Consider the following 12521-nt stretch of genomic DNA (forward strand, 5'->3'; position numbering starts at 1 on the left):
GGGGGATGGGGAGTTGTGTGGTGTGAGGAATATGAAGATCGCTTGGGTTTTGGGGGGAAGGTTATGGTCAGTTTTCATCTAGCTCAAGGCTGGAGGAAAAGGAGTTATAGCTTCCAGAATGGTAGATCTCTTACTCTGTGTGCTGCTCTGTTGTTTCCAAGCTTAAGCACAGATTTAATCTTGCTCAAAGACAAGTTATCCTTAGTAAATAATACAGAATTAGGCTCTTAAAGAGGTCTGCTAGTAAGGCAGTTCTCAGAAGACAACACTGAGTTAAAGCACCGCAGGTAAAGCTCATCTCGGCTCCGGGTGTCAAGGTCCAACCTGTGTTACTTTAACCTCCCCACACCCCCGCTCATTTGCAACTGGGGCCAAAAAAAGCCCAGCAGGGCAGCCTGGATGCGCGTAGGCTGCCAACCTGCTCCCCAGCCCCAAACACCAGCAAAGGGGCTGGAAATCTACATGAAGAGCTATGTGGGAAAGCAGTGTAAGGGGATGCATTAAAACCTGCGTGATCCCTGCAGCACAATTCTCTTTTCTTTCTCTCCTCTCCATTGCTGGAGACTAAAGAGCTCATCTCCACAGGGCTCGCCTCCATTGGGCTCGTCTCCGCAGGGCTTCTCTCCATAGGGCTGAGGATGCTGAGTCTTCCACAGGCTCCATGTGTTTCTGTTATTTCCCCCAGGATCTGTTGTAGTTTTGTAAACTTTATAGGAGAATTTTAAGATGGTTTGAGCATCTTTGGAGGAAGCTGATAAATATATGGGATAAACTAGAGGAAAATCCAAAACGTTATGTGACTTCCTTACCAGTTCCTGAACTTGTATTTCACTTGTGCATTAGAAATGGGCTGTTTATCCGAGTAATAGATTTTTTCCTTCTTCTGGGTAATAATACACTTCCTTCAAAGGGTTGTGAAAGCCGGTAACGTTAACTGCTGCAATGAAACAAGCCCTCTGTCTGGGTGTGAAGTCTCTGGTATATAAACATTCGCTCTTTATTTCTTCCTTAGACAAATAAAACCACATGAACCAGCATGCTGCAGGCAGGGTAAATCTCATCGGGAGCTGTTTTATGCAGATGGCTTCTGAGGGGGGCAAAAAACTTCGGCGTGGTTTCTATGTCAACAACTGGCAGGATTTGGGTATTTTGCTTGAGGACGGGAGTCTCCAGAAGGCTGCGGGAGGATTTATAGAGCGTGCGGTGCTGACACTCGCCCAGCTGTCCCTCCTGCCGGGCTGGGGGGGCTGCAGGTCCCCAGGCAGTGCAGAGGGGCTGGGGGGCTTCGGGGGAAGCTATAGCATCTCTGCTGTCCTCTGTGCTGGGTGCTCTGTCCGGGATCCTCATCTGGTTTTGGGGGAAAGGTTTGTCCGTACAAGAGTCTGCTGTACTTTCTGACAAGTCTGCAGAGAGGTAAGATGGATGTTTTCTCTAATGAGTTTCCTTTTCTGCTCTTTTTTCCCCCTTCGGTCCCTAAGTTACAAACCCTTGCTCGCATCCCGCTGCGTCCACCAGCTTCTGCATGCCAGGCACTGCTGCTGCGTGTCCCCAAAGCAGACGTGTTTTGGGAGCTTGTGACAGTCACCGAGGGGAGGTCGGTGCTGCCTGGGACACAAGCAGGGGTGCTGGGGCTGCCCCTGGGTTGAGCACAGAGGCTGCTCCCTGCAGATGCTCCCCAGCCCCTCTCCCGGGCAGCCCTCTGGTTTCGGGCACCAGTTTACCCACGGGATTTTGGAATCCATTACACAAGCACATTTTTTTGCAGTGGAAGTGAAGCCAGTGTGTAGCATTTTCTGCTTCATTTACACCCACAAGCTCTCAATCTTACAAAGCCACTGCCTCCTCAGCTCCTGTTCCTGGCATCGCTCTTTGCAGGGACACATGGGGCCTCGCACATCAGGCCACAGAAAATCCGGCTTGGGGCTCCTGTAGGAAAAGAGCAGCTGTGTGGAAAGATCAATAAACACGACCAGTTGCTCCAAGAGTCATAAAATGGAAAGACTCCGCAGAAGAAAATGTGTGGCAGGGGACCCCGGCTCCAGACACGGCGGGAGAAGTCCTGGGAAATGCAGTAATTAAGGGGAGACCTCAGACGTGCTTTGAGTCAGTGCTTCCACACGTAAAAATATTTGTTTTAGGAGAGGAAACCAGAAGGGTAGGAGCAAATACTTACCTATGCAAAAGGAAAGCTTGTTTATGTTTTGTACATTGGAGAAATAGTTCGTGTGTGGTTAATCTGTGTGGAAATGCAACATTTGCAGCACTGCCAAGTGACTCAGGTGAGCTGCTAATTGCTGGCTCACCCAGGGAGGTTGAAGTGTCTGGGGCTGCTTTGGTTGGCTTTATTCTCTTTATCCACCAAAAAAAAAATAATAATGTACAAAACTTGCTGTTCCAGTGAAGTTTTCTTCTTTCTATCTGTTTTTTTCCATGTAGTTCTTTGCTCCTTTGCTTAATCTGTGTGTTTCCTTCAGGTTTTTCGTAGCACAGAGGACAGCATAATCCCTTCCCAAGGGATTTCCTGGCTCACCCCTCTGCCCTCATGGCAGCTCTTTCCTCCCACTGCCTTGCCTTCCCCATCGCTCACATCTACCCCAGCCTGGTCCAGTCCTGCTCTCCTACCCCAAGTCCTGCTGGATGTTCATGCTCACCTCTGCCTTGCTCTGCCACCACTCTGGGGACCTTCATTTCCCCCTGAGAATGGATTTACAGGGGGTCAAAGGGTGAGAGTCTGCAGCCCCTCACAGTGCAGCACACACGTCATGTTGAGCGTCAGGGCCTTCGGTGGAAATCTGCAGTCTAGCAAAGATGTCTGTATAATGTGTTGTGACACTACAACTACATTCATAGTGCGATGATCCGGGCTAAGTTCCCTGCGTTGAGTGCTCTGCTCTCAGTCTGTTCCACAGACTTTTGCTCATACAGTTTCACATCCAAGCCCACTGAATTCCCATTCATTTCAGTGGGCTTCCACTCGGCCTCATTGTGGCTAATCACAGAAAGGTTTGGGTTGGAATGGACCTTAAAGACCACCCAGTTCCAACCCCCTGCCATGGGCAGGGACACCTCCCACCAAACCAGGTTGCCCAAAGCCCCATCCAGCCTGGCCTTGAACACCTCCAGGGATGGGGCATCCACAGCTTCTCTGGGCAGCCTGTGCCAGGGCCTCGCCACCCTCATGGTGAAGAATTCAATTCACAGATAAGAGCTACAGGATTTTTCAGATTCTTTGATTCTGCCTCCAATGAGTCTTAAATTCTCCCAAAATAAACCTCACTGCTATGCAGTATCTTCACTGCTGCATTCCCTTTGGGACTGGAAAGTGCCAGGCAGTGTTTGGGTACATGCTTTCACCTCTCATGTTCTTTCCCTTCTCTAGTAAGTGTGTCCCGTGTCACCATGGGGTGCTGCAGTGACAGGTTACTGAGTGCTGCATCGCTGTATGAGCTAGATTGAACCAAAAGCCCTTTTATACCGGTGTGCTGCAAACTGCTTGTCCTCCTGCAGGGTGTCAAAAGGGTGATGCTACCTGAAGCCTGTGTGCTGTGGCACAGGCCTGAGGTCTGTGAGCCCCCAGATGACTCCTTGCAGCAGCACTGTACTCACACACGTGGTTTTCTAAGGGAATGGTCCAGCCCTGCTCAGCTTGGAGAGCAGCATTTCTGTTCCTTGCTTGTACTAGATGGACCCTGCCATGGCCTAGAAGCAGAGGAAGCACATGAAGTTCTTGATTAAGAATTACTGCCATTGATGTCATTCATGGATGAAAACTCTGGGTCTGTGTTTAATCACACGTGGCTGGAAACACCATAAGAAAGGTTATTTTCAGCTCTAGTTTTTATTTATTTATTTATTTATTTTAGGGATCAGAGACACCATGTTGCTATCTAACGTATTCACAGTGATTGCACAAGACCACATGCTCTGAACATGAACGTGACTGGTTGTGAACCTGGGGTGAAGCAGAAGTGAATCAAGTAACAAACAAGTCTCTCGGTCCTGACACTGGTGTGAGAACCCAGACCAGTGATGGAGGCACCCAGACCTAACTGGAAAGATGTCAGACAGGTGTGGATACTTGTCACATTCTTATCTAGTTTCCTGACTGGAGTATGGGAATTCTGGGAAGGTGTAGGGGAGTCATAGGATTCTGCCTATAGACAAGGATTTTGTCTCATGTGTAGGATGGGCTATGCCTCCCTAAAATTTGGGACTTGCTGCATGTCCATAATGCATCATATTCTCTGTGCAAGATGTGCACGTGCATATTTCTAAAGACACAGCTCTTCAGTTATATGCCCAGCTGCTCAGGGAGAGATGGGCACCAGGATTTCCTTGTAGCCTTTGTAAGTCTCTTCCAAACTCTTTTGCTTTTCAGTGGGTTAGTACAATCACGAAGCAAATCTCAAATGAATGAAGAACAATCAAACATGTCTAAGTGGTGAGTGGTTAATTGGTACTTGTCGACATTCTTCCAATTTGCAATATCATTCCTGCTGGTAGCATTGAGTCATCTGCTCTCAGAGGGGCCACAAATCTTGTCGGAGACTTTTGCATTTAATTATATATTTTTGTTTCTCCTCTCGTAAGGATACTAGCATGTTGTCCTATAGGGTTTGAAAAGAACATCAACAATTTACTGTATCTGTTAGCATTCCCTGTTTCTCGTGCATTTTTTTGTCATCTAAATATAACTGCCCTTTACATTCCAACACACAAACATAAGGAGCAGTATAATTTGACAGTCCTTGATACCACTCTCTCTGCATACTCCATTTCCATAGCCCTAAAAGGACATAAGCAGAACTCACTTCCAAGGGTTTACAAAGCAGTTCTGATAAACAGTCTGTTATTCGGATAAAAAGTTGATGAGTTGGATGAATATTTTCAGACAGAATGCTTAAAGGGAAGGGAATAAAGGGCAACAGCTTATGCTTATTAGAAACATTTAAGGGGCCATTTCAGAAATATTTATATTTTGTGAGTCTTTTTATATTGTTATGGTAAGTAAATGAAGATATATTATTTTTATCGATTCCCTGCTCAATTAAGGTTTCGAAATCTCAGAATTTCTATATATATTTATTTTATTTTATTTTATTTTCGGAAGAAAGTACTAATTATGCAATTGCTGACCATCAGACAGGTGATCCAGAAGTTTTATATCTCATGAAATGGTGTTACTGTAGTCTATTCAAAGCACATATAACAGTCGAAGACATAAGTACTGAGTGAGTTTGTGGGAAGATGAAGTCTCCTGGAGACAAACACCCTAAGGCTTTTCCTGTCTGCTGTGGCACAGAAGATTGTTGCACTTCTGTGTGTCCTAGCTGAGGTCTGTGAGATGAACTTGGAAAAGGCTCTAGATATTTTTCATCAGAGGTTTTTAACAAGCTTCCCACCTAGATGGGAATTCAGTGAGGCTGTTTACGGCTGTGGGTGAGCTTCTGTGGCAGAACAGCGCAGCAGCAGCTATCTTTGTGTGCTCCGTGGAACGCAGGCAGCATTTGAACGGCAGCTGTGTAATGAATCAGCTTCACAGGAGCAGGCTCAGCACCCTTTGCTGCAAACCTATCTTCAAGGAAACTGGTGTCAGCTTTGCACTTTTGGGGCAGCACCCAGGTTCTGTAAGGCAATATGTTCAAAACTTAGCCACGACCGTGCAAGTCTCCACCCTATAAAACCAGCAGCCAATATTGTACAACCTGAACCATGAAAATGTTATTTAAAGTCCTGCTCTGATTTAGATATAAGCAAAATACCTGGAATAATGGATCAATTAGTAAAGTGAATCAAAAAGAAAAACCACATGAATTCTAATCTGCTGACATCAATATTTTATTTCTGAGGTGAAAGGCTCATCACTGTGTACAGCTTTAGTAGCTGACACCACTTACTAAAACAATATAGATTTTTTTTCCTGCAGAAAATTGAAAGACAGTTTTCCCCTGGAATATTGTTGAATTGCAAAATACTGAGACAAGTCTGGAGTCAGGGAATGAGCCTGGCTCATGTCATGGATGGTTAGGACTTCGCTGTAATAACCTAAGAATGCTTTGGTGGATAATTATATATACACAAGTGCACATGCACACACGCACACACACACACACATGATTTTAATGATGAACACAGGGTAGGTGTACTAGGTAGGTAATGAGAATGCGAAGTGTACCATGGTATATTGGTTGTAAGCCTTTCTTATATGAATTTCCCCAAGGCAAAGTTTTAATAGCTGCTGCATGTTAAGCCATATGTGTGTGAGGAGAGGTGTGACCGTGAAGCTCTGTGTTAACAGTGCCTGTGTTGGGCAAGGTACATGCTGGAACAGCAGAAGCTTTTTTGGCTTTCTGGGTGTATTTGCAGCCTTTGCCCATTAACTTTGGGGAAGAAGAGACAAAATTGATTCTTTGGGCCATCAGCTGAGACACATCGACCATCTGTAAGCTTTGGGGACCTCACTTCAGATGAAAACGCCAGGCTGAGAAGCTATAGTGCAGAGGACAACCAAAAGTCTTTCTCTGGGGAAGAGGTATCTGGTGGTGATGAATGGCTAGGTGTTACCTTGGGAAAAAAGTCCACAGAGCACAAATCAGCGAAAGATGCTGAACTCCCCCCTGGAGGGAATTGTGAGTAAGGAAGCAGGCAAGAAGGTAAGCTGGCTGTGTTTCAGCATATGTCATCTCTATCATGCTTTTTTCTAAAAAAAGTTACTCTACAGTAAGCATGTTTTGTGCTACTGACTTGTGGTGTGCAGCTCCTTGCAGAGAACTGAGCTCTTCAGCTGCAAGGCAAGGAGAAGGGATCACAACACATCACTTTTTCCTCCTCCAGGATCCCTGTTTTATCCCTAAAGTTGCATAACCTTCCTTTTTTTATACTTCCTTCCAGTCATCTACTTCTTTATGATAAGTAATTCTGCTTCACCTGGGGCAAAGCTTCCCAGCTTTCTGTCAGCCAGGCTTGCTTTCAGACTTGTGTATAAAATCCCACCCAGTTCAGAGTCAGCCTGAATGAAGAGTCACTTAATTGCCCAGGCAACCCTCCCCCTCTTTTTTAAATTAAGCATCATGTTTTCTTGTCTTCAGTCACACGGTATTAGCCTGTATTTGAGACACTCATTAATCATCCTTGCTAATGCACATGAAATGTCTCATTTTGGTTAATACTGTGCTCTGGGGGAGAGATGCTCCTTTGCATTTTTGGTCTTTTGAGTATTAGGTTTTGCTGTTGTTCTCAAAATATTAACACTGCATGTAAATATGTGGTCCTGGAGGAGTTGTTCCACTCGTACTAATGGGATTACCTTTGTGGGAAAGAAAATGGCGTGTACAACTGAACTCCAAATTCATATCAGTCAAATACAATAGTGGTTCAACAGCAACACATAGCATGGCTTACTCTTTCTCCCCAAATTATCACTACATGAAGCAATGTTAACAGAAAATAATATGCATTACTGTGATAAAAAAAAGAGTTACCAGTTACACAGTTTTAAGCCAGCTCTAAGTGGTAAAGGAATGCAAATTTCAACAGCCAGTCTGTTGAACAAAGTCTCCTCAATCTGTATGTACTTACACTGCTGGCACATAGTGCCAGATTAACAAGGAAAACACCTACATCATTACAAAGAATTAAATGTCTGAGATATGACATCATTTAATCTTCCCCTGTCTCTTTGCCTGCTTTGTCTCCCTGGTGGGAAACTGGAAGGGAACAACATCATTATATGTACTGCTAATGAAAAACATCAAAAAGTTTCTGAAAATTCATCATCGTCTAAGATCTTCATTCATTTGGCTGATTTTTTTTTTTTTTATTTTTGGCTTGATTTTTGAACCAATGCAGCATATCGGTATTGCTCACCACAGGTTCTGTAGTAGCCTTGGATTGTGAATTGGAATAAATTTTGAATACATTTTATGAGAAAGGAAAATGGGAATATTATGAATCCAAGTAGGATGACCATGACTGGAGGCATAACTTTACCAAAGAGCTTGGTTTCATTAGTCATTGGCTTTAATGGTCTTACACTTGAAGGCAATGGCAGGTGTTTCTACTGATCTGCTGTACGTAACCCAGCATATGTTCTGATTTGTGTGCAGATCACTCTGCGCTGTTAGGAGGATGGCAGAAAGAGATAACTTTATAGCAGAGTGGTGTATGTGAAGGGCAAGTCTGGCAAGATAAATGAAAAGTTGTAGAAGACAATGAGATCTGAGAAAGGGAAAGGACATGACTGTTGAGAGCTAAATGGATAGGCTGAAAATGGAAACCGTCCAACAATCACAAGTGATATGACAGAGAATAGCTGAGGTTTTGCCTCCTGGAAGGTATAGCTGTATTTTAAAGTTTTCAAACCTGCTTTGTCATGGCACTGTGATATAGTTTCATAGACAGAGAGTTATATTTGGCATTTCTACATTTTTTCATATGCCTTTGTGCTATGCAAATGTGTAATGCTCCCAGAAAATACTGCATTTGATTCACTGTGTTAAACAAATTCAGGAGCACTTTAAGCACACTGCAGTCTTGCTTTGCCTCTACACAGGGCTTGCCCTGTACACTCCTGTCAACTAGCATTGCTTTTCAGAGGTCCTCTCTCCCACTGTTGCATGCACAGGTAGCATCAAGTAAGAGTTAATTTGGTGTTCAAGAACCAGCTGCCTTGTTTCTTTCCTTCATCCAAACCATCCCATTGGACTGGGCCATTGCACTCTCATTGAAAATGATCTCGATTTGCCTACTAGGCATCAGCTGAATAGTGTTAGATTTAATAAGTAATTCATTCATTCTTTATCTTGGTCAGCTTTCTTAATTTCTTTTCTCGATGAAATTAAGGAGTAGATATTTTCATAAATTAATCATTCCAGCATTTTGCATTTTACTTGTATTCTATAGCTCTAGATCAAACTTTCCTGCACTGCTCACATGTTCCAAAGTTCTTCTCTTTCATCTCTCTTACGTTTCCTGTGATGAGAAAATAAAGAAGGCTTTATATACATGCGTGGCAGTAGAAAATAAAAGTCTGTTGTAACGTCCAAAGTTCAGACATTTAACAGCTCACCCAAATAGCCACTCGAGGCAGGAGAGATACGCTGCAGCAGCTGCTGAGTTTAACCCACATACTTCGTTAGATGTTTCCTTCTTTCTAATGAAGGAAACTTCTCACTCTACAAGAGATCCTGGATTCATTTTTACCATGCTTAGCATTGCTTTGGTGAGGATTGTACTTCCTTATCCCTACTCTCTTCTGTTTTCTATTAGCTCTTAATTATGGTAATTTCATGTTCTACTTGCATATGGAAGAACTGAACCCAACAGTTCAAATGAAGTCAGGATCTGTCCCTGCATTAATACTGTTGCAGAAACTGAACTATAACCAGAATATTTTTTCTAAGAGGGAGATGATGCTATCTTTAGGCAAAGCATATGAATAAAATCGTTCATCCAGTTAACAGATCAAATAAACCAAAATAAAACGTGAATAATACTGAATAAATAATACTGAATAAATAATAATAATAATAAAATGAGAGAATGCTCCAATTAGCAAAACAAAATCAATGCAAAAATGTTAAAGACAAATCTTGCACAGAAACTTTGCTTAAAATTAAGTTCCTGTGTGATGCCATCGATTTGGGCATTAGAGAGATGACTAATGGGAACAATTTGGCTATTTATGACACCACAAAATTAATGCTTGAAAATTGAGTTTTATACATTACTGGCTTTCTGCAAAGTCCTGCAATAGGACTTCAAATTCACTCTGAGCTGAAGCAGTTTTCTTTTTGTCTTTGCCGCTTGTCCTTGCTTATGACAAGGGTCAGCATTTTTAAGTACAATGACTTGGAACTGTTTGAAGTAAGCTATTGCCTTGTTCCAGTGTGTTAATCAGGACTTTGTAATTAAAAGTAACCTCCCAACAATGAACCAAGGGCTCCGTGGCTCCTTGGCATGCTGGGTGGTTGGTTGCTGTGTTGTTAGAACATTTTTACGTTTCTGATGGAGCAGTTCAGCTATCCAGGAAGAAAACAGACCTGTTGTATTTGTTGTTACACACTTGCATAACACACAAGAGAAAACGTTGACGTGGAATATGACCATGACGTGGAACATGAGTCCTGGTGCACTGGCTGCTAGGAGAGGAATGAAGGATTTGGGAGAACCAATGGCTTTCATCAGCAGGGCTCTGACTTTCTGGTTTGCAAAAAGTCGAGTGAGTTAAGTACATTATTTAACACATGGATGGCAGCATTAAAATATGAGTAGAACGTAGACAACCTAGAGGGAAAAAAATCAAGAACAGCATACTTTTAAGGAATTAATTACTTATTTATGATTTATGTACTACAGTCGAGAGTGTTAAAAAACAGGAATCCCCTCTTAATGGAAAAAGAAGCTTAAGTGTGACCATCATGTAAATGGTCGGGCAATAGTCCAGAAACCTAACTTGCATATCTGTCTGCAAGTTCTCTTGCCAAATGCTCTCCCCTGTCTTATTCTCTCCTGGAAACCCATCCTTCCTGTTACTACACCTCTCTTGCAACATGGCTGTCTGTGGGGCTGGAGGCACCCGGCACTTGGCTCCCTCGGGCAGGACTAGGCTTTCAAACCAGAGCAGCATCACCAGGGCAGAAGGGTAGAATCAAACAAAAGGGAATGCATTTCACCCAGTGTATGAATTAATTATGGGAAATCAGTGAAATGTGACGATGTGAAGCTGAAGAATTAGTGGATATAGAAGGGAAGCAAGGAAAACTACAAAAGATTGTCCCAACAGACTTAGGAAGTAGTGTGTTCTGGATGCAGCCTCAGATATACGAAGACCCTAAACTTTAGGTTACCAGGAGACAGGAAAATAGAGGGAAAATATTTCTCTATTTGTCTTGTTTCTTGTTCCTCCTTAAGCTACTTGGAGACAGGATGACTGGTGAGGAGACATTTTGGTCTAATCCAGTGCAGCATGTCCTACCTGACAACATTCATTTGAGAATGAGTTTCTGGAATCTGGCTCAAAATCTTGTACTGGATCTTTCATCGTTTATTTTGAGTGTACCTTATTTTTATTTTAATTATTGACAACTCATCTGGTATCTTTTCAAACAGATTTATACCTTGTAGTTTATCAGCTGCACTCTAACTTCAAAGATAAAAATTCCCTTGCTCACAACTGGTAGTACTGAAGAGAGAATGCCCTCGGTGAAGGTTTTACATAGTCTTCCTTACAAAACAGGAAGGAAGGAATTATTCTTTTACTATTGAAGAATATAGACAAACAGGTTTTGCATTTATGTATGTAATCTGTTGCATGTTTTCTGCAAGACAGCATAAGAAAGAGAAAAAGAAGATGGCAGGAACATTTCCATATTGTTGCAAAGAAATCAGACTTCAGGGCAAAGGACAGTGGTGTCCTTTGTGCTCTGACACTAGAAATAACAAAGCAATATCACTTCAGATCCCTGCAAAGAATATTCTGGTGCTGAGGACTCAATTAGTAACATCAGTTTACCTCAGCTCTCGGGCTGAGGAATTAATCTTCTCAAAGGCTTTAAAATATTGTTAAAAATAAAACTGGATCACGTAAAACGCCTTTTTAGGTGATGGTTGTTAATCAGATCTCCTCTGCATCCAATGTGCAGGCCTAATTGCCTTGTATGACCTGGTGATAAATTTGTCTTATGAATGGGGCTGTGCCTGGATTACTTTGCAATTGGTAACCTAAACATCTGGGGGGAGCATTTCCCTTCTTACAGGGCCTGCTTTGTATTCTGTGGAGTTGTCGAGACTGAGATGCCTTAATGTAATTAGTACCGCAACATGCAGCCATGCCTCCTTTCATCTTTGTCAATTTGGTGAATGAAAAACTAAGTATCAGCCAGCAATGTGTGCTTGCAGCCTAGAAAACCAGTTGTACCCTGGGCAGCACCAAAAGCAGCGAGGCCAGCAGGGCGAGGGAGGGGATTCTCCCCCTCTGCTCTGCCCCTGTGAGGCCCCACCTGGAGCCCTGCGTTCAGCTCTGGGGCCCCCAGCACAAAAAGGGCATGGACCTGTTAGAGCAAGTCCAGAGGAGGGCCACAAGGATGATCAGAGGGCTGGAGCACCTCTCCTATGGAGACAGGCTGAGGGAGTTGGGGTTGTTCAGCCTGGAGGAGAGAAGGCTCCGGGGAGACCTTATAGTGGTAGCCTTCCAGCACCAAAAAGGGGCCTACAGGAAAGCTGGGGAGGGACAAAGTGGAGTGACAGGACAAGGGATAATGGCTTTAAACTAAAAGAGGGAGAGATTTAGATTAGACATTAGGAAGAAATTATTTACTCTGAGGTGGTGAGGCCCTGGCACAGGCTGCCCAGAGAAGCTGTGGATGCCCCATCCCTGGAGGTGTTCAAGGCCAGGCTGGATGGGGCTTTGGGCAACCTGGTCTGGTGGGAGGTGTCCCTGCCCATGGCAGGGGGGTGGAACTGTGTGGTCTTTAAAGTCCCTTCAAACCTAAACCATTCTGTGATTCTATGAGATTCTATGT

General features: G+C 43.5%; 1 protein-coding gene across 4 annotated transcripts in view; it reads left to right on the top strand.

The window, feature by feature from the left end:
* Positions 1-12521, top strand: part of SPATA13 (spermatogenesis associated 13) — a 171358-nt gene that overhangs the window by 94552 nt on the left and 64285 nt on the right. Inside the window, exon 1 of one of the 4 annotated variants that reach the window (XM_040543973.1) lies at positions 1298-1413. The exons of the other annotated variants lie outside the window; for them this stretch is intronic. The gene's annotated coding sequence lies outside the window, so the exon portion shown is untranslated. Of the gene's footprint in view, positions 1-1297; positions 1414-12521 lie in introns of those variants that run through there. 4 annotated transcript variants of the gene reach the window in all.

Source organism: Cygnus olor, chromosome 1 (assembly GCF_009769625.2).
Source record: "Cygnus olor isolate bCygOlo1 chromosome 1, bCygOlo1.pri.v2, whole genome shotgun sequence".
Classification (NCBI taxonomy): Eukaryota; Metazoa; Chordata; class Aves; order Anseriformes; family Anatidae; genus Cygnus; species Cygnus olor.